The 22,917-nt window shown below is 39.6% G+C and overlaps 1 protein-coding gene and 1 long non-coding RNA gene across 4 annotated transcripts in view; one reads left to right on the forward strand and one right to left on the reverse strand.

Annotated features, from left to right (window-relative positions):
• The window catches only part of LOC134222949 (thioredoxin domain-containing protein 9), a 77,177-nt gene that overhangs the window by 48,430 nt on the left and 5,830 nt on the right, over window positions 1-22,917 (forward strand). Inside the window, exon 1 of one of the 2 annotated variants that reach the window (XM_062702100.1) lies at window positions 16,812-16,913. The exons of the other annotated variant lie outside the window; for it this stretch is intronic. The gene's annotated coding sequence lies outside the window, so the exon portion shown is untranslated. Of the gene's footprint in view, window positions 1-16,811; window positions 16,914-22,917 lie in introns of those variants that run through there. 2 annotated transcript variants of the gene reach the window in all.
• LOC134222941 (uncharacterized) lies at window positions 12,270-14,781 on the reverse strand. Of its 2 annotated transcripts, XR_009982447.1 has the most exons (4): window positions 13,928-14,781; window positions 13,633-13,842; window positions 13,161-13,561; window positions 12,270-13,097 (listed from the first exon to the last, which is right to left on the reverse strand). It is a non-coding gene; the product is annotated as an uncharacterized LOC134222941 (long non-coding RNA). The 2 variants fall into 2 exon arrangements; XR_009982446.1 differs by having other exon boundaries at window positions 13,633-14,775.

The following is a 22,917-nucleotide window of genomic DNA, read 5'->3' on the forward strand; positions in this document are numbered from 1 at the left end:
AATAACTTATATTTTTTGTTCAACGTGTACTGCCGGTACTTTCATATCAGTCCCATATTGGTTTTTCGCATACTGAGATAATAGCCGATGAAGTCTCAAAACGCATTTTCCATGCAAAACTTAAAAAAAAATCTAATAAATTCATTCTGCGATCTGGTTGAAATTTTGCAGAGTCATTCCTCATTCAATGAGTTGATGCAAACGATTCAAATCAATGGAAAAATAATTGAATATTGAGCAATCCTCTTATGTAAATTCTACATACTTAGAGTAAAATCAGCAGTGATTCAAATCGTATGGGGCTGTCAGTTTGAATATGAATCTGAAACATTAATTTTCCCAGCAGCTGTTATAGATTAATTTTTTATACCAGTCAACTGTCAAAAAAGTAGAACTGGTATAACGCTCCGTTCTATTTTCTGCAGATTTGAACCACGAGTGAATCACGAGATTCAAATATTTTTCAATTGTTTTGGTGTATGAATGCGTCATTTTATCTACGGATCAATCCACTTTGCAATAACGGCGCCTTTTTTGGCAACAACATAATGATATCATTTAATTGAAAATTTGAAAATCATGAATGGAACACTGCTGTGGAAATCAGCGAGTCTGTTCTATTTTGCTCCAGATTCAAACTAGAATAGTGGTCGAAAATTTAGAATGAAACTGAATCACTCCTGATTTCACCCTTATTACATCAAGGGGTGGGACGCTGAGCACAATTCAATTTGTGTTCATTTTATTCTTTGTGACTATTGTGCCCTCGATTGTGCCATAGTGTGCCATACATTGTGCCTCACCTTGAGTATGACACTTTGTCATTTTGACAATCTGATTTTTTTGGCTTTGGCAACACTTGCAAATGTCAACATCATCGATGACGACATCACCAAGCTGCCTCTTGCCGCGATTGAAAAAAACAAAAACAAAACCTGAAGATGCAACCGAGCAAGCGAATCAAATTAAGGCCACTAATATTCTAATTAAAGGATCCAGAACGTGCATAGAAAGCTGACTTAATGAACGTCTAGGTCTTAATTTGAAACTGGAGCTTCGGGAAAAGCTGAATCAGCTAAAATAATGGCCTGGTTTGTAGCAGCGATAACGAGTTAGTTCCGGATGTCAAGTACAACAAGAAAGGTATTTATATTTAATATAACTTTTGTGCTATTTTTCACACACGGATAACGGATTATGAGATGATTGAGATAACGGATTATCGCTGCTACAAACCGAGAAATTTAGCAATAATGCGGTTCATTAAAAAACTTAAGGTCAGAATTCGCAGCATCCGGAAGTTCGGTGCAGTTCGGTGGTGTCATAGGGTAGATGGAACAAAAGTAGGCATTCCATTCAACCCAGGTTTTATCAATTTGATAACTTATTTTATATTTTGTATTGTTTGTGGAGCAAGAGCCAGTTTTCTTCTGAAAAGGGGTCGTTCAAAAATGACGTCCACAGTTTAAGGGGGAAGGGGGTCAAGATTTTGTGACAGTGCGTACACTCGGCATACCAAAAAGTGTGACAGAGAGGAGGGGAGGTCTGAAAATCTCAAAACATAACTTATTTAACGATATTTATGATCAACTAAATTTGTGAATGTCAAACAGTTTCGATCATCACGACAACGCTTACATTCCATAATTTGAACGGTACTTCATTCATATTAAGAGTGCCAATGAATTTAGATATATAGGAGTGTCTGATAGAAATGCAATGATTTAAATAAATAATGTTTTGTATTTGAATATTATCAGTGCTGAGAATTAATTTCAATTTTATGATACAACTGCCGCTAAAAGGAGATATCTGTGTGATTGCTATCTGCTATTACATGGATCAATTCACTATGATTATTTTTATCAATATGATTGACGGAAACGAGCCAGCCTAGGGCTGAAAGTCTCCGTAATAGAGACAATAAAAAATATGATTGACAAGAAAAGCACAAAGTTTTTATTTGCCGAAAGTAATTGTTCAATAATAGGTGCATTACCCTATACATATTTGAGAAACGTTAAAATAAGTGATGGCAAGGTTGCCGGTATTTTATGCTCTGATCATTAAAACGTCAAAAGTGTGCCGAGTGTGCCCACGGGACTGACACTTGTATACCTCCACCACAGTTCATTTCGTAGCCAACATAGAAAATTCCGCACTGACAGCCATAAGAAGAATCATGGGAAAGAAAGAGATAGGTGCGTTCCACACTGACAGTTCCATAAACGACAAGCAGAAGAAACGAGACTGCATCTACACTACGAAAACACAACCAAAACATCAGACCCCTGAGTGTGCCACACCGAGGGCCACACTTGTGAATCAAATCCAGCTAATGTGTGCTTGGCACATTGTGCTCAGCGTCCCACCCCTTGCCTTACATACTTAAAGGGTCCAAGCAGCTTGTCAAACAAATTATTGTCCTAAATACAAAGTGTGAGCCATGAGAGCGTAATTAAAAAATGTCACGGAATGTCATGACATTAATGTCATTTGACACAAATTCGGCTCTCACGCCACCAATATCATATTTAGAGAAACTAGGGTAAAGTGCCCAATAGTGGACCCCTAACCAATAGTGGACCCTCCAGCCATTTTTGCATTATTACAGTACAATGTCAACATTTTCCTATGAAATTCCATCGGGAGAACCTACCTTACTGTCCTATGATTTGATTACTTGCATTGGAAATGCTATGGAAAGAAAGAAATTAGATGATTTTTTACAATTCCATAAAAAATAAACACGAGAGTGTCCATTATATATTTTGGGGGGTCCATAATAGGGAAGAAGAACGTCCCGAAACGGGACATGAAAATCAAATGAAGTGTCGACTATAGGGAAGCAATTTCCTATTATGGACCCCCAAGGGGTCTACTATAGGGCGAATTCAGTTAGACTTTAAAATGTTAATTTTGAAGGATAACGTCGTGTATTTTTTTTTTTTTTTCATGTAACCCGTTGGCAGTCTCTCGACTCAAACTCTACTCCGGGTCCATCCCTTTTATTCCCCACGAAAATTAAATTTGCTTCTATGAGCCTCTATTTTAGATCAATAACAGACGTTCCTAAGCCACGTTGCTCAAATGGTCACTGTTTTAGGCCTGATCCAAATAGTTTTATTAAATAGTCCCCTTCAATAACATAACTGATCACCGTTTTCACCATTATAACTATCACTCATCACTCCAACTTAACACTAGGTCTATTCCCTGTTGATCCGATGATTAAATTAGCTTCTACGAGCCTCTATTTTTGATCTTTAACAGACGTTTCTAAGCTACGTTGCTCGAATGGTCACTGTTAAGGCCTGATTCAAATAACTCTAATTTTAGCTCTGATTCAAATAGTTTCCTATAAAATAATCCCGGTAGCATCACTTATTATCGTTTTCACCACCATCACTATCATAATTACTATTGTCCCTGCCATCACAAATATCTTATTTACAGTCATGAACACACACATAATGAATCGAAACAACAGCGCTGTTATATATCATATAAGAACCGACACTTCTACTAGCTTTCATTGGACATGTACCGAATATTTTACATTATTTCTAGTATAATTATAAAATAATTCTCACTTCTAGCACCTCAACTCAATATTGCATTTCATTCTTCATACTCACTGCGAACATGTTCCCATCCCAAATCAACTCTATCTTTTACCTAGCTTCTTCTGTCACTATGTCTACACCACCAATACCAACTTGTGTATTAACCTTTTCACTAACACTTGCATAACCACACAACATCATCATTTTCATATCAACAACCATTTTTTTCACAATTTCATCGAGATCAGCAATCATCACTACTATACCTACTACAATGTTAACGCAAACAAAAACTAGTCAGTCATTTTTTTCTTCTAAATTTGCAGTTTCCATCAAAAATAATAAGCTTATAATCTATCGCGAGAGTCAGTCTTTTTGTATATATGATGACAAAGAGAGAAAACTCGAATAGAAATGCATTTTGAAACAATAACAACGCACTAGATTTTGATAAATAAGACCCGTTTAAAATTTATTTTGGAATCTATTTAGTCTATTTACCAGGCCCACACTTCAGAATCGTGCGCCCAGCAATCATCAAAAATTCTCAACTTAACAACACCGAATACTGTTGCTATGGGCCTGTTGGTCTTCAAAAGCTTCGAAATCGCCTCCGAATAAGATTTAACAGGTAATAATTTTACCGACATTTCTTGAGCTTCGAATTTTTGATAGGCTTAGGAAGTCTTATGGTAGATCTTTTCTTTTATTTAGGAAGTCTTATGGTAGATCTATGGATCTACTGTTAATCTAGTCATAATTATGTCGTATGTTTCTCACTGTGTCATTATTACTCTGCCTGTCTTAGTTATCTTATGTTTCCTACGTTATTCAGTTCAATTCTATACTCATTGTAGATTTTGTTACGTTTTGATGTCAGTTCATTGTCTCTATTGCTAAAGGTCACTCAAGGTATGGGGGTTGCTAAAGGTTGCTAAAGGTATCCTAGTTCAAGCGTATAAGTAAGCACCGCTTAAGAGTTAAACAAACGTGAAGAAATGGTCTTTAAGTTGTCTAATAGTCTCAAAGCCTTACATACAAGCGTAGCATTACTGTAATTTTATGGGTCGTGGTCAGCTATAGGATTCACGTTTCGGTGGCAAAGTACAGCTTCATCACGCCTATTCCCTATCTATTAGAAAAAAAATATCGAGAATGAAACCAATGTAAGATTGTTTGCATACCATCGTTATAATTTGTGATATTTTTAATTATGGCTCGTTAAAGTGAGACATAACAAAATAAAAAGGTGCCACGTTCTTAGTTTTGATAAAACTTCTACTCAGTGAATCCAAGAGTCAATTCCCTATTAATGTCTTGATGATATTTTCTACTGGTTAATTCGTACCTAGCTATGTTTATGCGTGGCTACGACTCATCATCATCAGGGAACGCCTCAGAAAAGTATTGCCGCATAGCAGAGATCATTATCACTGATGAAAAAGGCCTCTACCTGTCTGCACCACCATTCAAGGCTCCAAGGTACGATGTCCGTTGAATCACATGCACATGCGTAAAATCAGTGCATCAATGCCGGATTATATGTGACGCGGCATTAAACAAAAAATAGTCTACATGTGATATCACCACGACAGGATATGTCTTTGGTTGCCATATCAGTGCTAATGACGTAAGCCCACCCATCGCGGCAAGATAACATATCCGAGGGGAGGGAGAAATAATGTAAGAAAAATGCTTGAGAATATCATTTCAAGACCAAAGTCTCCAAACTACCCATACGCTGCTGCAAACAAAGACCCAAACGACGACCCGACGAATCCAACAGCTCTCCCATGCAAACCAACAACATCAACACGCACGCGAGGGTCTCTGCTACCTGTTGATAGTGCTGGTCCGCGCGAGAGCGCCACCAGACTCCCGAAATCGACGCTCGAGCTCTAGTCCCCGCCCACAAAGACAAGTCACTGTTCAAACGAATGTTGCCTTAATTGACTCCCCCATCCCGGGCACAGATTCTTTCCGAAGGATACTCAATATAAGTTCTCCGGGAAGCCAAGCACCAGAGATTGAGGAAAATCAGATAATCCAGCATCAGGCGTCTCGCGTCTGTTATTTAAGCAGAGAAGATGTTATAGGTGATATTCTCAATACGGCCGTTCAGAATGGTTCAGCGGATGCAAATTATGGATCATTATTAGGTCTTGTAATTTTAAACAAAACGTTCTGACTACACGCGATAAACTATGAATATTATTATATCGGAGTTTTTAATTAGGATCGCGAATCAAGGTAAAATACTGATAAGTATAAGTTAGTAATTACTACCGACATTGTATTTGTGATCAAAACTGACCTTGTGTTTTTAGTTAAAACTCAAGTATACTAAATACGTAACGAAATAAAGTAGTGTTATTAAAAAAAGTATAATAATTAACATTATAAATTCTGATTAATATCAAGATACTGATCCAACATCACATCTTCAAGGGCTCCTCACAAGCTACACATTTCATTCAGGCACTTTAGAACGTCCATGTAGTAACTTGTTCACACTTGAAATCTGCCTCGACCAAGTTGGCAGAACGCGCCCTTACCCTTTCTGAACCAAAGGGCAGGGGGATAACGTCGTGTATTTGGGTGTTTTATGTATGTATCGAAAAGAGGAGATGCAGAGCTTGTTGTTCGATATCAAGCAGAATTAATATGTTGAAAATTTCTACTCCTTATGACAGAAAGAGCAAAATTCCGCTACTAGGGGGTCCACTATTGGGCATTTTACCCTACTAGCTAGAACAAGTTTTCGGGTTCAGGTTCGGGAAAACATAATTGTAAATGATTTGTGAATAAAGTTATTAGCAAATTAGTCCCATGACATCGAAATGACATTTCCTGTCACTGTTCTGAAGTTTCTAGCATGAACAGATTGAAAAACAGGGGCCCGAGGAAACTGTCTTGGGGGACGCCTGCGACGATGTTGTGCGCATTGGAACTCGCTCCGCTGATTGTGACCCGGAATGTCTTAGCGTTGCGTAGCGTTGTAGTGATGATCTATGCCATATATTGTTGAATTCCTTCTCGACATCGAGTAAGGCCATGGCGGATGTTTTTTAAAACAAACTTGTTCCGTCTGAGGATGTTAGTAACTCGGGTCAGTTGGTGTACGGTTGATCGACCGCGTCGAAAACCAAACTGTTCCTCGAGCAACCACCTGTGAAATGCCTTCTCAAACAGCTTAGATAACCCTGAGAGAAGGCTGATGGGCCGATAACCTTTCGGAGTGGAAACCCATGCCTCCGGATGCGGATGACTTTGGCTGACTTCCAGGATGATGGGATGATGGGAGGTAGCTGAGACGGAGACACTGAATAAAGATCAGCGAAAGGTGCTTCAAGAGCACTCATATGTTCGAGATTAAGGATGCTTTCGAAGCCTGGGGCCTTCATGTTTTTCGATGTTTTGATATAGGCCGTTCCGGATGACCGGAACACACCTTTGCAACCGGCCCCAGTCGACACGATGGTAGTTTCGCCGGGACTGCAACAGATGCCGATTGACAAAGGAGCCCACTTCCGCCACAACCGAATAGTGGTCCGAGCTGAGCTCTTGGTAGACAACCGGCTGCGAAATGTGATCGTGCATATTTGCGATGAACTGGCCGATTGTAGGACCGGCTCAGCCGGACTCAGGATCGTGCAGTGGCCTTCCTCCATATCGTTGCCCCAGATGGAGCCGTTTCGATTGCCGCGACTGTTTCCCCAGGCTTGATGTTTGGCGTTCAGGTCGCCGGCAATGATGTACTGACCTTGCGTCCGAGTTAGCTTGATGATATCCCTCCGCAGAGTGGCCGGCTTTGACTTGAGTTGGGCAGTACGCCGCGATGAGCGTGATTGTGCCGACAGAAGCAGTAACTTCGACACCGATGGTCTCGATGTCACTCAGCTGGAAGCTTAAGCTTAAGCTTGGCAACAGGCGACAGTTGATGTTGCATCGAAGAGCGATGGCCAAACCACCTTCCCTGGACGGTTTCAAATAAATCCTTCAACTCGATCGTTTTGCTCTTGAGCGAGCAAGCGCTCCAGTTGACCAGGCCCACCCTAGATGAACATGCCAAGAGTGAAGACCTGGTCGAAACAGGTTTTACATCCGCGCAGCCGAGTTTCGGTAGGGTCCTGTTGGAAGCTTTCTTTCTGTTTCCAGGAATTTGTGGCCCGATGTTCGTCGCCACAGCTGATGCACGTGGGATCGGCCACCTCCACACATGTTGCGATGCGGCTTCATGTGGCAATTCCGGGTGCCGTGCCCGAAGTTGAAGCAGTTGGTGCACTGCATGACGTCGCGGTTCACTGGCCGATTTCGCTTACAGTCAACGACAGTGTACTTTATGACGTTGATCAGCTTCAGGTCCTTCCAGGTAGTGGTAAAGCTGGTCGCGATACTTCTTTGCCTGCAAGTGTGAACCGGCCAACGTTCAACGTCGGGCAAATGTTAGGCCAATCATGAAAACCGGCACTTTTTCGTTTTTTTGTTTGAAATTTTAGAGACGTAAGGCGTAGAGCATGAGCATTATGACCGTACAATTCGTAGTTGCTCTTGCTACTCCGTGATTGACTGGAACTTGTGAAATTGCACAGAGAACCATGTGAATGGAGCATGGGATTTTAGAGACGTAAGGCGTAGAGGCGAAAAAAAAATATGGGTTCATGGGGAAAGTTGACCTTAAATAAAATAAAAAATCGATTGAGCGAATTAAAATGTTTGACGGAAAAGGTTATATGTGATCCAAAATGAGTAAATTTGATACAAGAATGAATAAAATTTAACGGGCGTTGTATTCCCTTTTTTACCGAAATGAGTTATTTGCAACTCAAAAAATAAATTGAATCAACTTACAGTGCATATTTGAGTGAAAACGAGAGAGGTATTTTGCATTTCAATGAATAGACCTTTCCCGTGAAAAAATATTATTTGCTCAAATGGTTCTTTTTATTTTTCTGAGACACTTTTCCCAAGAAACCAGTATTTTTTTCCAGCTGGAACTATTGAAAAACAATCAAAAACTGTTTTTTGATTTTTTCACCCCTGTTTCCTCTTTTATTTTTTTCCCCACAAAACTCATTGAACCCAAATCTACCCTTTTCCATCCTGTCATTTTGTGGTGAATTTAAATTTGTTTGTTTATATGTCTTAATTGCTTTTTTTTTTTTTTTTTTGCTTTCTGCTTCACAACTGCTCGGCTGAGACCTTAATTGCTTTTTATCGTTATTGAATTTCGACGGAACGGAGGAACGGGAGAACTTTCTGGTCCAGAGATTCGTCCAGCCAGAATCAAAGGACAATAACACCTCACCGAGTGCTTTAGAATACGATCTTCAACTGGAACGCGAATCACGCCCTCCCGCCCAAGTTTGCGTTTGCTCGACAGCCATGGAGGGAATTCTATACGTCTTCACCCCAAGTTTTGGATATTGTTTATTCCTTCCGTTCCTCAACTACCTTTGTCAGCTGGAAATGTCGCGAAAGCTGAAAAATACGCCGGGGTGCTGAAACTCTTACTATTACAAACACCCGGACGATTCCAAAGAAGACAACGGCAGGTTGAAATCGGGCGCCGATCGAGACGACAAAGAAACCTAGGTTGAGTCACTCAACTGCAGTTCCAACATCATCACACGTTCGGTTCCGACGTCATCGGCATTCGTATCGAAGTTTGAAACGATTCCAACAAAATCGAACTGGACCAAAGGGAACTGCTAGAGACGGTGACGTACCGTTTGGATCCGGTGAACAGCGCTCGAAATTTGCGGGGAATTGGTTTGCTTACTGAGAGCACGACATCGGTCGGTCAAACAAGGACAATCGGTTAAATTTAAAGCAGATCAAGTTGCAAGCGTATAGCGGACACACGAAAACAATCCAATCTGGACAAAGAGAACAGTTCTGTCTTCGCATCGATGAAGCGAACCCAATGGCAATAAAATGTCCTGTCAATTTACCTACAGCAACCATCGCAAATCCGTGCATTCTTTGGCCTTTCGATAAGGTAAGTACTTTTGAAAAATTGTTAATTATGTTGGCCGGAAGAGAAGGGAACCCCCTCACAAAGAATAACAACTAGAGTTCCCTCTCTACACCACGGCAGGCTACTGACTGATACTTCTGCCAGTAGCTGCAGTTCTCTTTATTCAACAATAGGTATCTACAATACATCCATAACAATATTCCTTAATCTACCCAAGAGCAACTACAACCAACTGGCGCCTACCTCCTGTCCATCTTCGATCTACAGCGAAGCGTCGCACACTACCTGATATTCCAACACTCCTCCTTAGTGTACACGCCTCGCAACTCTCCTAGCTCCTCCTAACACCGAGCCTCCCGTCCATAGCTCCTTCTCGCTGAACAATTCCTCCTGGCACAATCCGTTGCCCGTACAAATGGCCTCTATCCGACGTTTGCACAGCACCCTCTGTTGACCAGCTCCTGAATGTTCCGATGCTCCTCCTGGACGCTGACCAGCCAGCATCCTACCGAACGTTCCAACCTCCTGATGAATGCCGTCCGCCGCCACCCAAGACTTACGTGGCTGATCCATGATCCCACTGCGCCACGCGACTTATGCGGCCGATCCATGATCCCACTGCGATAACGTCGACGGCCATAACATCCCACTAAGATGGAGAGCGGGAATCGTTCCTGGGCCCATAACCTGTTGGCCATAGAAAGGGAACCCCCTCACCAAGAATAACAAATACTAGAGTTCCCTCTCTACACCACGGCAGGCTACTGACTGATACTTCTGCCAGTAGCTGCAGTTCTCTTTATTCAACAATAGGTATCTACAATACATCCATAACAATATTCCTTAATCTACCCAAGAGCAACTACAACCAACTGGCGCCTACCTCCTGTCCATCTTCGATCTACAGCGAAGCGTCGCACACTACCTGATATTCCAACAAATTAGAGTACATATACTAACTTATGCATTTTTATATTGTTGCTCAGATTACGATTCGGATGTTCACCTTTGGAATCTTTTTGTCGGAGTCTAAATCGGTCAGCTGGACGTCATCCAACTGCCTGGTGTTAGCCGAAACAGCCAACCACTGCATCCGCATGATCAATGCCCATACCTTCAGCTACTGCAACGAATGGCGTGTTTCCAGTGTACCGGTTGGTTTAGTTGGAATCATTGCTATGGGAGTCAACCGACTGCGGAACGACATGAACGTTCACTGTCCAGCTTAAAGAATACCAAGATATTAAGATCTCGTTAGATATGGAAATCGCTGTCTACGATAGGCTGCTCTCGTCGGAGGAACCCCATCTCAACATCACCCCAAGCGTAATCAGCACCACTTCAACCAGATTGATTACTTTTTGTCTTTTCCACACCCCGTCGTACAAATGAAAACGCACTGCTTTGAACGATTCCGTAGACTACACTATCACCTCGTCAGCCACTGGAGACCTGGAAGCGGCCAAGTGCGACCCTGAAGGCAAGTTTTCCAAAGTGCACAATAAGTTAAATCAATTTTAGAAGCACTTGCCAGCCTTGCTTGTGGAAATGAATACAGCGAAATGAAGTACAAATTTTCCAAAGGAGTTAAACTTGACAGCAGCTCAACGGTCTCCATTGGACTTTGCTTCTGCCAACCAGAAAGCCGATCCACCTGGCCGGTGGATAAGATAAATAGGGTAGGACGAGGCAAAATAAGCACCCTAAGGATGATACTTAATAATCAATTCTCAGCAAGCATGTATTTATATATTCACCCTTGTTCTTGTTTACGTACGAACGCCCTTTGAACGAAAGCTGATGTGCATTCTCGTTTACGCCAGCAAAATCAAATGGGGAAACAATTCGAACGAACTGCATTCGTTCGAAAGTTACGTTCGTCCTTAAACAAGAATAGGGGTGAACACAACACGACAACACTTTTTGTTGCATCTCATCTAACATCTAGCCCAGAACGCAAATGTCTAAAAGAACGGTATTTCCGATAAATGTGACTTAGCTAATACTCTGCTTATGACTAGTTCAAATAAACTACGGGGAAAAATGACCATATCTACGATCCAAAAATCAATTCTTCCAACTGAAAAGTAGTAGAGCATCAATATTTACCAAATATAATAGCTTCTAATGCGCATTGCCCATATTAAAACAATAAAACTGTTTATGGGATTGATAAGTTATTATTTTTATTGACACCATCAAAATTACATTGAATAACAGAAATCAGTTTATAATTTCAGTAAATTTGATAATGAACGTTACATAACAGATTCAGCGCACAGTAAATCATGTTTGTACAAAAGAGTTCTAGTAGTTATGTTGTGCTCATTTTGCCCCATTTGAGAAAAAATATAAGCATGGTCAAACATTAAACTGTAAATATTTGAAATTGCCTTAAAATATTCTTTGAAGACATATCATATGTTTTAAAAAACTTTATTTTTTAATGCTGAATTCTTATAGCAAAAACCAAGTTCTCACCAGCTTTTGGTAATTTATCTGTATTTCAGATAATTTTTATTTTTATAATATGTCCTTAGTGTCAAATGTTTTGCTGGGCTATGGTTTAACCACCGACGAAGTTCAACAGTGTGTGCGGTTATTTAGAGAGAAAAAGGCACAATAGCGGTAAAATAAAGGGTGTTCATCTTGCCCCGTCTTCCTCCAATGGACAAAAAAAGATAAGCAAACTGCGTCGTCAGGTGTATTAATAAAAATCTAAATTTGTAGTTTGTGGTAAAGAATAAACTTGTATTTTTCTCTTTTTTTAACATAATGTAAAAGTAAATATATGTTTAGTGTTTCTCCAAGCAAAACGGGTTCGAAAAATCAACGGCAAATCACTCAAGCTGAAAAAAAACTGATATGCATGTCCCATGGTCTTATGTGAATAGGGACAGCATATGTGTGCTTCCGTTTGTGAAACTGATTAGGCTGATACGTGCAATATGTGGTCGCTCAAAATCTCTCAAAATCAAGTCTCGCATAACTTTTCAAAAGGACCTAAGTAACATTTTTGTTCATGAATTAATTTGAATATTGCATTTGACAGGCTAATATGAAAGCGTTTGATTGCAGTACTCAAATTAATTCATGGAAAAAATGTTACTTAGGTCCTTTTTAAAAGTTATGCGAGAAGTATTCAGGTTGCAGACGCAGTGTAAAAGATGGATTGAAGCAAGGTGATGCACTTTGTTCTACCATAGAGAGCGATTACAAGATCTAGCGTTTAGTGGAACGGCACTATCATCAAACGGTCGCATATGCTCCTGGGCTTTGGTCACGAACACGCTGGCTGGCTGCATCAGGTGGAAACGGATTTTGAGACGTTTAGGGACACTAGAGAAACATTGCCCAAGATGATTATAGAAATCTACAATACGCCATGCATAGAGGTGTGTCGACCAGGTTCCCAGGTAGGTACGTGTGCCTCACTCCATATCATGTTGAGAACCTTTCGTGGGTGCGACTCTTTCCCTCTTTGTTCCTTAGTTGCTGTCGGTATGCACCGCCTGTACAGTAATTGAAGCCGGAAGATCTTTAACGTCGTCCTTGAGAAAAAAAATATGCAAAAATTAGTGATGTTGCAATAGTCACAGATTCAAAATACTCACTCCATACTGCTGCCGTGCTTCCTGCTGGTCGTCAGTCATCGAAGTCTCGAACATGTTGGCAACCGAATCTGGAGCGCAGTGCAACAAAACCGTGTGGATGAGGTGAATTCAAACTGCCAGCTGATGGGGTACCCATTTTGCCACTCGTATAATCTAGTGGTGCGTATTGTGATGGTTTCCTTGATGGAGAACATTTCCGGAAACGATTGATCTTGACGATAGATGGAATTATCGAGCAATTTGACAGGGGTTGATGAGATGATAAAACTATCCAATCGTAACGAGAATTGCAATCCGGCTCCTTGATTACGTGCATGTTGGAAATAATCTTTCTATTGGAAGTGATCCCTTGGCCGACGAAGCGTTTGCCGTGAGTCACCAGTTTACAAAGAGTAAGGCGACTGGATTAAGAAGAATAGAAAATAAGTACGGTAACTTATGTACGTAATGTTAAAAAAATGCTATGACTCACTTCCTCCTTTTGTCGGAAATTCCATACACGGACAGAACCGATTGCTGCATCTACCGATCTAGCACCATTGGAATCTTCGTTTCATCCACCCGCTCTTCCGTCTTCAGGGGCAGCTCATCGTATACGACCATGTTGAACAGGATCTGTGCCTGTTGAACGCCTTGCAGCAACACATTCCGATCCCCGTATAGATATATCTCATTTTAATCTCTATTTAATGCAATGATCCCAAAACATAGATTAAGTTGTCAGTAGATATATCGGATAAGCAAGTTACTCAGAATTTCCTCCTAACCGAGATCATGGCATCAGTGAGTTGATGGATTTCTGCTTTGAGGTCATGACTTCCCGGTTGTACTTGTCATCATTGTCATTACTGCTGACATTCCAGTTGCGGATTTTTCCACCACCGATTTCTTGCCAATCCGCGACATCGAAAATGCCCGCTTCAGCTTCGAGCCCTTCTCTTGGGGTTCTTGTTGTTGGTCATTATTATCACTGTTGATGGTGACGAGGCGGAGGAGCTGGTGGTTATTTTCTCACTTTTGCTGCTACTGATGTTGTTCTTTTTCGGAGCACTATTCACTCTTTTACAATCACAAAAACAAACTCTAGAGTGCCCCAGTGCAGGGACACAGGCTGCGATTGTTCGACACGTAATTTTGCACACTCAAAACAAGAGAAACGAAAAGAAAAATACGGTAACGTTTAGCGGCCACCAGCGTTTAGCGACCCAATTCCGAATCGCTCTCCCGATATCAAATTTTACATTATAAACACATCGCATCGGATGTGACTTCACCAAAACTCGCGACGAGAAAAACTGTCCACACCAATTATGTATGACTGTTGTAGCAGCACGGGGCGTAGCAGAGCTCAGTTCCATATAAATGCATAAAAACGCGGAAACTCGGAACGACTCGAGTAGACACCGATACTTCCGATTTCCAACAGACGATTAATTTTGAAGCAGCTGTAAAGTTGCTTTGCAGGTTTTGACAGTTCAATTCTAAATAAACATGATACAGAGTTGCCAGAAAAAGTAGTTGATTTCAAAGTCAAGTGTTGCCAAATATGCTAAATATCATATGATCACCATCGTCTGGCAGACATATTCACCTCATAAAACAGACGATGTTAATTTTTTGAAAAAATTGTAAGAAAATAACGGTTTCATAAAAACAGCTTATTTTATGCGCAATGTTATCTAAACTCAAGGATGTTTTGGGATAAAATACAAAACATAGGTGTTTGGTCGGACGGGAAAGGTCTTTTCTACTCGCCGCAGCCACATCCAGGCGCTATAGTATATGCACAAAATAGCCGGCAAGAGTTAACCGCCAGAAATTTGTATGGCGAAAGACATCTAACGCTGGTTTTCTCAAAATTAGGAACTTTTCATGAAAAACTATTTGGTACCGGTTATGAGGGATGGTGTCCGCTACTACGCATACCAAATATTTTTTCGATTAAAGTGCTTAGTTTTGAGAAATCGAACCTTAGATGCCTTTCGCCATACTGATTTCAGAAAGTTAACTCCTTGTGTGCCGCTGTAAGCACGCTCAAAGCAGTCGATTCATTGGCCTTGACGAAAGCGAGAAAACAAAATGGGGGCCGGCTGATGCTTTTTTATTTCACCCAGCAAGGGATATAGGACGTCAATTTTAAAATGCTTATTAAAGCGTTAAAACACATTTTAGCCAAAAATTGTTCATTTTTTTTGGGTTAGAAATTTAATTTACTTTTATATAGGTAACACGAAAGTTGAATTATTCTGATTAAAAAAACATGTGTAGATAAGGAGCCTAACATGTACGTTTTCAAAATTCTATCCCTATGTATTTTAAAGTTTTCAACATATCATTGTTAATAAGATTTTAAAAGCATTTAAAAATACACTTCCTATACTTCACCATGTTGAAAAACAGTGATTTCACGCACACGTCCGTCGCCGCTAGATGGCAACAGCGCGGCTGCGTCAAAGCGAATTAAAAGAAGGTATTCTCTCACTCACCCCTGTCAAAAATTTAGACCGATTTCGACCGAAACGCGAAGTGCGGAGGAGTTGCCTGCACGCTTACTTCAATTCACCCAAATATGGGTGAAGAGTACCTAAAATTCCCAAAAAGTGCACATACCTAGATATGGGTAAATCACCGTTTACCCATATTTGGGTATTTCATTATAGGAGCAGTTTATAGGTGAATATTACCCAAATTTAGGTACTTTCTTGAGCTTTTACTTAGGGAGTCTTTTCTATTAGGGATAAAAAATTGCATTTTGTAAGTTCCGATTTCTTGTTAATACGAAATGAAAATGTTTATAAAATAACGGGACAAAAATTATCTTTATTTATGCAAATTTAATATGGGAGAATGAACTAAATAGGATCATTATTCAAGGAATTACTGGTATGTAATACATATAGGAAATGTTGCGATGAAAAACCTTCTGGAGAAGCCGAAACTGTTATTATTTTCGAAAGCAGTATATTGTTGCGCTCGTTGCTGGAGACCTACTGCTTATATCACTAATGTTGCATCTTATTCTGGGCAGCTTATGTGTCCACGGTTGACGACCAGTTGATGATTGACCGGTAGCGCTAACGTGAATCTGCAGCCCACCATATAGATAGAATGGTTTATTTGAAATCGCATCCTTCGCTTCATTCTGGCAGTCGCTAATAACTCCACTGAATTTCCTGTTTTGCACTTATGATGAATTTATTCGCAAGTTCTCGCAAGGTAACATCCATTGTTACAGCCTGCGATTTTCCAGTGGTCGATGTCAGGCCGAAATCAAAATCTGAAATTGCGAAAGGAAATGTTCGTAAAATTATAAATAAAATGTTTCTGACCATTGTCGTCACTTATTTAATTGAATACTCACCAGTACATGAAAAAAAGATCTTTAAATACAAGTATTCCACATTAACGAAGGAATTAATAACACGACTGCGAGGAGCACACCCGGTATCCATGATCTCGACTGAGGAACGAAAATGTTTTATTTTTCATCCAAATATGGGTAAACTCATTTACTCATATTTGGGTGAAGCAGCTTTACAAACATTATAAGTAAACTTTACTAACATTATTGGTATATTTCACCCATAATTATGGTATACTCAAATATGGGTGAATCAAGTACCCATAAATAGGTAGAGTAAACTAAGCGTGTGTGTTCTGTCAATCTGTCGAAAGTGAGAAAAAGTTGTTGCAGCAAGTAAAATCTAACGGGAGCCGGAAAATCAGCTAAATTTCAATAAAATCATCAAACTGGTAAGTACTGACCTATGCGAATCAAAAATTTAATACATCGGCAATGATTTATATATAATTTTCCGGTGGCAAACAGTTTCGATCAACCGCAAAATGCAGAAACATGAATCATGTGCTTCGGGTTGTGTCGGAAACTGATCGTGCAACTAGCGCTAGAGCTGCTGCCCCTTTTGATAATGTTGTTGGCTCCAGCTAGGAGCGGTATTATAGAGCTGTGTGTTCTGTTTTCTCACTATACGCTTCCCGGTATCTCTGAAGTCTAGTCGTCCACTTTTGCGAAGAATCCGAGAATCGCTTGTTGCTTCCTTTCCTTTCCGACTAGGCTAAGGAATGGTAGTTTTGTTATTCTACGCTTTAGGAACTCCATTCGCCATAAGGCCAATTCTAAGGCGCAGTCAAATTTATTTTTATATCATAAATTAGAATAAATTTATGTATTACGTCACGCAAAAATAGCTCACTCTCACATTTCCCTTTCGTTACGCTTTTTGAATGGAACATTCTAAAATTTTGTACTCCTCGTAAACCCTTTACTAACGTAAAAGTATTGAGGTCGTGGGTCGAATCCATTATCCAAATCCAAATCATTTTAATATGATTCACCCGAAAGTTTTCCACGTTTTTTTTTAATTTTATTCAATTTCATCTACGTATCTTATTTATAATTCATGTCTTCCTATTTTTCCTATCTCTCTTCACCAGATTCTTTGGTTTTTCTCCAACTTTCATTATTTTTTAGTTCAATATTTGTTATTTTCCCCTGTTTGATTTTTTATCTTTTCTTTTCCTCTTTATTTTGTTTTATTTTATTGCTTCCGAAGGATCTGATGTTACTAGACAGGCTGCGTATAATTTGAAATTTTGATTTTTATCTCAGTTCTTAGCTGGAAATTAATTTTGGGAAGAGGATAGTATAGCAACAAAAAGCTTCAACCCATTACTCTGAATTCCGTTATTTACATTTGCTTGTCTTCTAAGTACGTTTCCCCGGAAAAAAATGACAGAGTAGACTCCTTTCAAAGCAAGCAATTTCCCGGAAAGAAACGATAGAGCAAAGGCGTAGATGATTTCATCTAAGGCTCGATACCCACGTAGCGTCTTTTCACGATTGTTTGGAATATAAGTCATGTTTTGTAATTTAGCAAAGCATAGTACGGTGTACTTTGCAGATTGGACACTAGTGATACTCATGTTTTTCTTTTGAAATCTTTATTCAGATTGCTATCAGAAATCAAGGTGGGTGTGGTCCATGATTTCAATCTAGGATAAACATCACAAAAGCATGAGGATTACTACTCCTGGCCACGCCCATCTTCACCGAAACTTGGGAGGGGAAGGAAGTGTTGATATAGTACTTACTTAATGAGAGGTCCCCGACTCAGCGACACCCTCATAAGTACTACGGAGTTGAATATTGGGGAAGATATTCGTTGGGTCAGGATTTGCCTGTAGCTGACAATAATGTAACCATGGTAGATCTTACACCGTAACACACCACGCAAAAGTGTCTACCCAGCGTTACGGGGCAATATGAGTCATGTTTTGTAATTTGAATCAAAACTAACGCAAAAGGATAAAGAACCCATTCTTCAGATGTACCCATTTGTCAAAATAATTGCAATGAGTAAAGAGATACTACAATATTTAAAAACGATTGATTATCTTTCCAAACAATGATCGGATTGGGCAGGGCTCGTTTGCAATTTTCGGTATCAGATACCATGGTACCAAATACTGACAACCGTCCGCTAGCGTAACGAATTCAGCCATCGTTGAGGCTTTGAGGTATGGTAAGATCTATTAATAACGTAGCACAAAAATTGACCATTTTCAAGTGACGAACTCTTATTTTGTCGACACAATGTTGCTCGTCATCGAAATATATATAATATGAATGAAGCTTTGCTTCCCGTTGCAATTTCGGACTCACCTAAGCACTCCATTGATCGTTGTGTGTGTCCCAAGCTCGGGTGGATTGTTCGAGCCCATAAATGCAACGCTTGAGACGGTGCCATACGTTCCGATCGAAGCCGGGCGATTGCTTGAAGTACACCTTCGAAAATCTCGGCATAGTCTTACTCAAATTCAGTGAGGTGAAACAACCTTTGTTAGACGCGCAGACCGTCTTGGATCACCGAAATGCAACGAACGACTAGTCCACCGTTTGAGTCGAATCTTCATCCGCTGTGTCGTAGCTTTAAGCATCCTCCGCGTCGATTTAAGTTTCAGTAATGCTTCAGATTGAGCCGCGGGTCCAACTAAACGGTCTTGTAGATGACCTACATCAAAAATAAATTCTTTGCCTTTATTTCCTCTACTGAAACCAGAGCTTGCAGAAATCGCTCTCAATAGATAACGAACAACGATAAAAAAGGCAAAAACTGTTCCGAATCACAAATAGCCATGATAACAAATTTATCAAACTTGTATACAAGTGCGAAAAACAGAATCGGAAAGGCAGCCCCCGCAGAGAAGTGATGATTCTCGCTTTGTTCTTGCTTATTTTGTGTTGGTAACCGCACAGCTGTGTAGAACAAGTGGAAATGCATCATAAGACCCAGTGCTCCCCGTGTTTGGAGCATTTTTCGAAAGAAATTTATCATGAGTTATAGCCTCCCGAATCAGTTCTTTGTCATGACTCATGACAACTTGTGAAAAAAGTCTCTCACGGTATGCTACATATCGTATATTCATATAAAGCTGATAAGTGAGATACTTTTTCATTCTCTTTGAATTTAATTCTTGACTGGAACCCTTCAAAACGTCCGTCCTGTTCCTCGCCCCAACTTCATCGATCAACTTTACGTCCCACCCCTATCCTCGCCAGCAAATTATGTTCCGGACAGCGACAATCTTTATCTGGTAGGGCAAAATATCCAATAGTGGAGGAACTAAGCACGTTCCAACACTAATTTCTCTATAACTCCTAATCCATACTTCATTTCCCTTACCTTGATAGTGCATCCGAAAGCTCATTCTCTCTATTTTATCCGAAGCGTGCCATAATTTCATCAAAATCGTTTATTGTTACATAAAATCAATCCTCCAATTATTGGTACAGTATTCCAATAGTTGCGGTATTTTGTTATTCGTGTTCCTATAGTTGCGAATCCCATAGTATTTATACGGGATTCGCAACTATTGGAACACTATCGCAACTATTGGTGCAAGGGAAAGAAAAAAATTAAGTAATTTAAAGATACTTTACCAGTTTAAATGAAATTTCAATGTTATTTTTGTTTCCATCGTGTTATGCCAGGTCGACTAATTGATCGGTGATGTGGGTTACTGCGTTTAATTTTTAAATTCTCTGCAAACCGTACTACCGCAACTATAGGAACACCCACGACTATCGGAACTGTTACCCTAACTAAAATATCTTTTGATGTGATCTAAAGCATTGCAGCCAAAAACCTTCGACAACCGTATGAACCAGGTTCATTGGTTCTGTTCACTTTGATTCAGACTAGGCCTTCTGCAAGTGGTCGATTGCTTTTTGATTCCGGTGCCATTATGTGCGATACCAAAAGTGATCTTGCTTCCAAGATGCTACAGCTATGGTGGTATGTCCATAAAGAATGTGACAACCGGCCGCGTCGAGAACCACTGTAGCTTGCTTTTGAACGAGAAACGGGGCGTGCGTTGTGCGGTGTTGTGCGGGTCTTCCACGAAAGGCTGAATCACATAAGGCTGAAACTCAAAAGGCTGAAAAATCGTGAGAATCCAATTTTAGTAAAAAGTCATATTTGACGTTAATCGGGGCACAAATTTAAATGATTCGAAACCTTCTTACGACTTCTTGTTGTCTTTTAATTTTTATACGGAATTCTTATTTCTAGGAACTTTGTTCAAATAAGGCGTAATTTATTCTGACCTGGATGTTTGGAATGGCGATTGTGCTCTTAATTCAAACTATTTTTTTCAGCCAATGTACCCAAATCCAATAGAAAGAATAGATTGAGATCTATGGGGTAGAAAAGTCAGTCGAATGAAATATGCTGAATAAAGAGATTATAAGTCGTTTCAATTTTCAAGGTCGAATACAGCTACGTCTATTTGAAAAAAGTTCCTAGATTTTTTAGTCTATACAGATCAAAAAGTTTTGAAGTAACATAGAAAGGAATAAGACTTTATTGTTCTTGGTTCTTGTAAATAATTAATGTAAAGATAGAATGGTATTCATTTCTACCCGCTCATGGATGCTATACTCGGTCGCTATTCTCATGCTGGTTTCATAAAGGTACGAATGTGTGAGGCTGTTATGCGGGTAGCGATGGTATGACAGAAGTGGCTTTTCACACTAGCGCCTCCTAAAGGCCGTCATGATATATCATATCTTAAAACTTAAATAACAATATAAACAAAAAAATTCCAATTAAAGTTGGAGGGCCAAGCCGGCCGAACACTACATGTAAAAAATAATTGTAGAACAGATAATGATTAAATAAAGAAGAATTTTACTACTAAGTGTGCTACCATTTCTCTGTACGTTCAGTTGGAAAGAACAACAAAAATGATGCTCATCAAAGAGGCACATTGAGACAATCGGTTTTTCTCAAAGAGAGCCGCTCCTCATTTTTCCCGCAACGAAGAGCATTTTTTATGTTTTGATCATAACCGTGTTGCTCGTTTTGATGAACTTTTTTCGTTCATTGAGCTCATTGTGCGAGTAAATGCCAAGTCTGCCTCCTTCCTTGTTCCTATTTCCTTCTTCGTTGTTCCTTCTTTCTTCTTCCTACTTATTTTTTCTGGTTTTTTCTTTGTTCTTTTTCTTCCTTCTCCATTCTTTCCTTTAGTTTTGCTTTCTTATTTCTTCTCTTTTCCTTTTCCTTATTTTTTCCCCTTTTTTTTCTTTCTCCCTTCTTTCATTTCCTTGTTTTTTCTTTTCTGTTTTCTTTCCACTACCTTCATCCTTTTCCTATTTTCTTCTTGCTTTTTCCTTATTCCTATTTTTCTATTCTTTCTTCATTCTACCTTCTTCGTTCTTCTTTCAAATTTTTTTCCTTTTCTTTCGTTCGCCCTTTCTTCTTTCTTTCTTCCTTTTCCTTTGTTTCTTCATCTTTTTTCTTCTTTCGTTCTGTTTTTTCTTGCTTCAGTTTCCTTATTTTTCCCTTTTTCTTTCTTATTTTTCTTAACTTTTTCCTTTTCTTTTTTTCTTAATTCATGTTCCAACTTCTTTTTCCTTCTTCATTGTTTCATATTTATCCTTCCTTCTTCAGTCTTCCTTCTTCCTTTTTTTTCTTGCTTCATCATTATTCGTTCTTCCATCTTTATCTTACTTTTTCCTTCTTCCTTCTTCTATGTTTTTTCTCCAATCGTTCAACTTTTTTCCTTCTCCCTTCTGTTGTCTTCTTTCTCTCTTTTCCATCTTCTTTCTTCCTTTTTCCTTCTGTCTTCCTTTCTACTTGTTACTTCTTGCTTCATCATTATCCCTTCTTCCATCTTTATCTTACTTTTTCTTTCTTCCTTTTTCTATGTTCTTTCTTCAATTTTTCATTTTTTTTCCTTCTCCCTTCTTCCGTCTTCTTCCTCCCTTCTTCCGTCTTCTCCCTTCTTCTCTGTGCAATTTTTATTCTTTATTCTTCATTCTTCATACTGCATACTTCATTCTGCATTCTTCATTTTTCATTCTTTATTGTTGATTTTTTATTCTTTATTCATCATACTCTATTCTTTATCTATTTTTTTTTATTTATTATTCACTATCCAACCACCCAACATAGTTGCTACAACACATCGTATGGTTGGGATTCATTTCATCCCATTAATTTCAGCCTTTCGATACAGTTCAGCTTTTTGGGACTTTCAGCCTTTTGGGATTTCAGCCTTTTGAGTTCAGCCTTATGAGTATTCAGCCTTTCGTAGGACACCCGGTTGAGGACTAGACGTCACTTTTTCGTAACTCCCTGAAGAACTTTGGTCCCGCTCACTGTCGTTATAATGACCCACGGCTTGACAGAGCTGTTTCCTTCTTTTCAGTAGGTTTTTTTTTGTTCAGGTTACT

This window comes from Armigeres subalbatus, chromosome 1 (genome assembly GCF_024139115.2).
Source record: "Armigeres subalbatus isolate Guangzhou_Male chromosome 1, GZ_Asu_2, whole genome shotgun sequence".
NCBI classification, from domain to species: Eukaryota; Metazoa; Arthropoda; class Insecta; order Diptera; family Culicidae; genus Armigeres; species Armigeres subalbatus.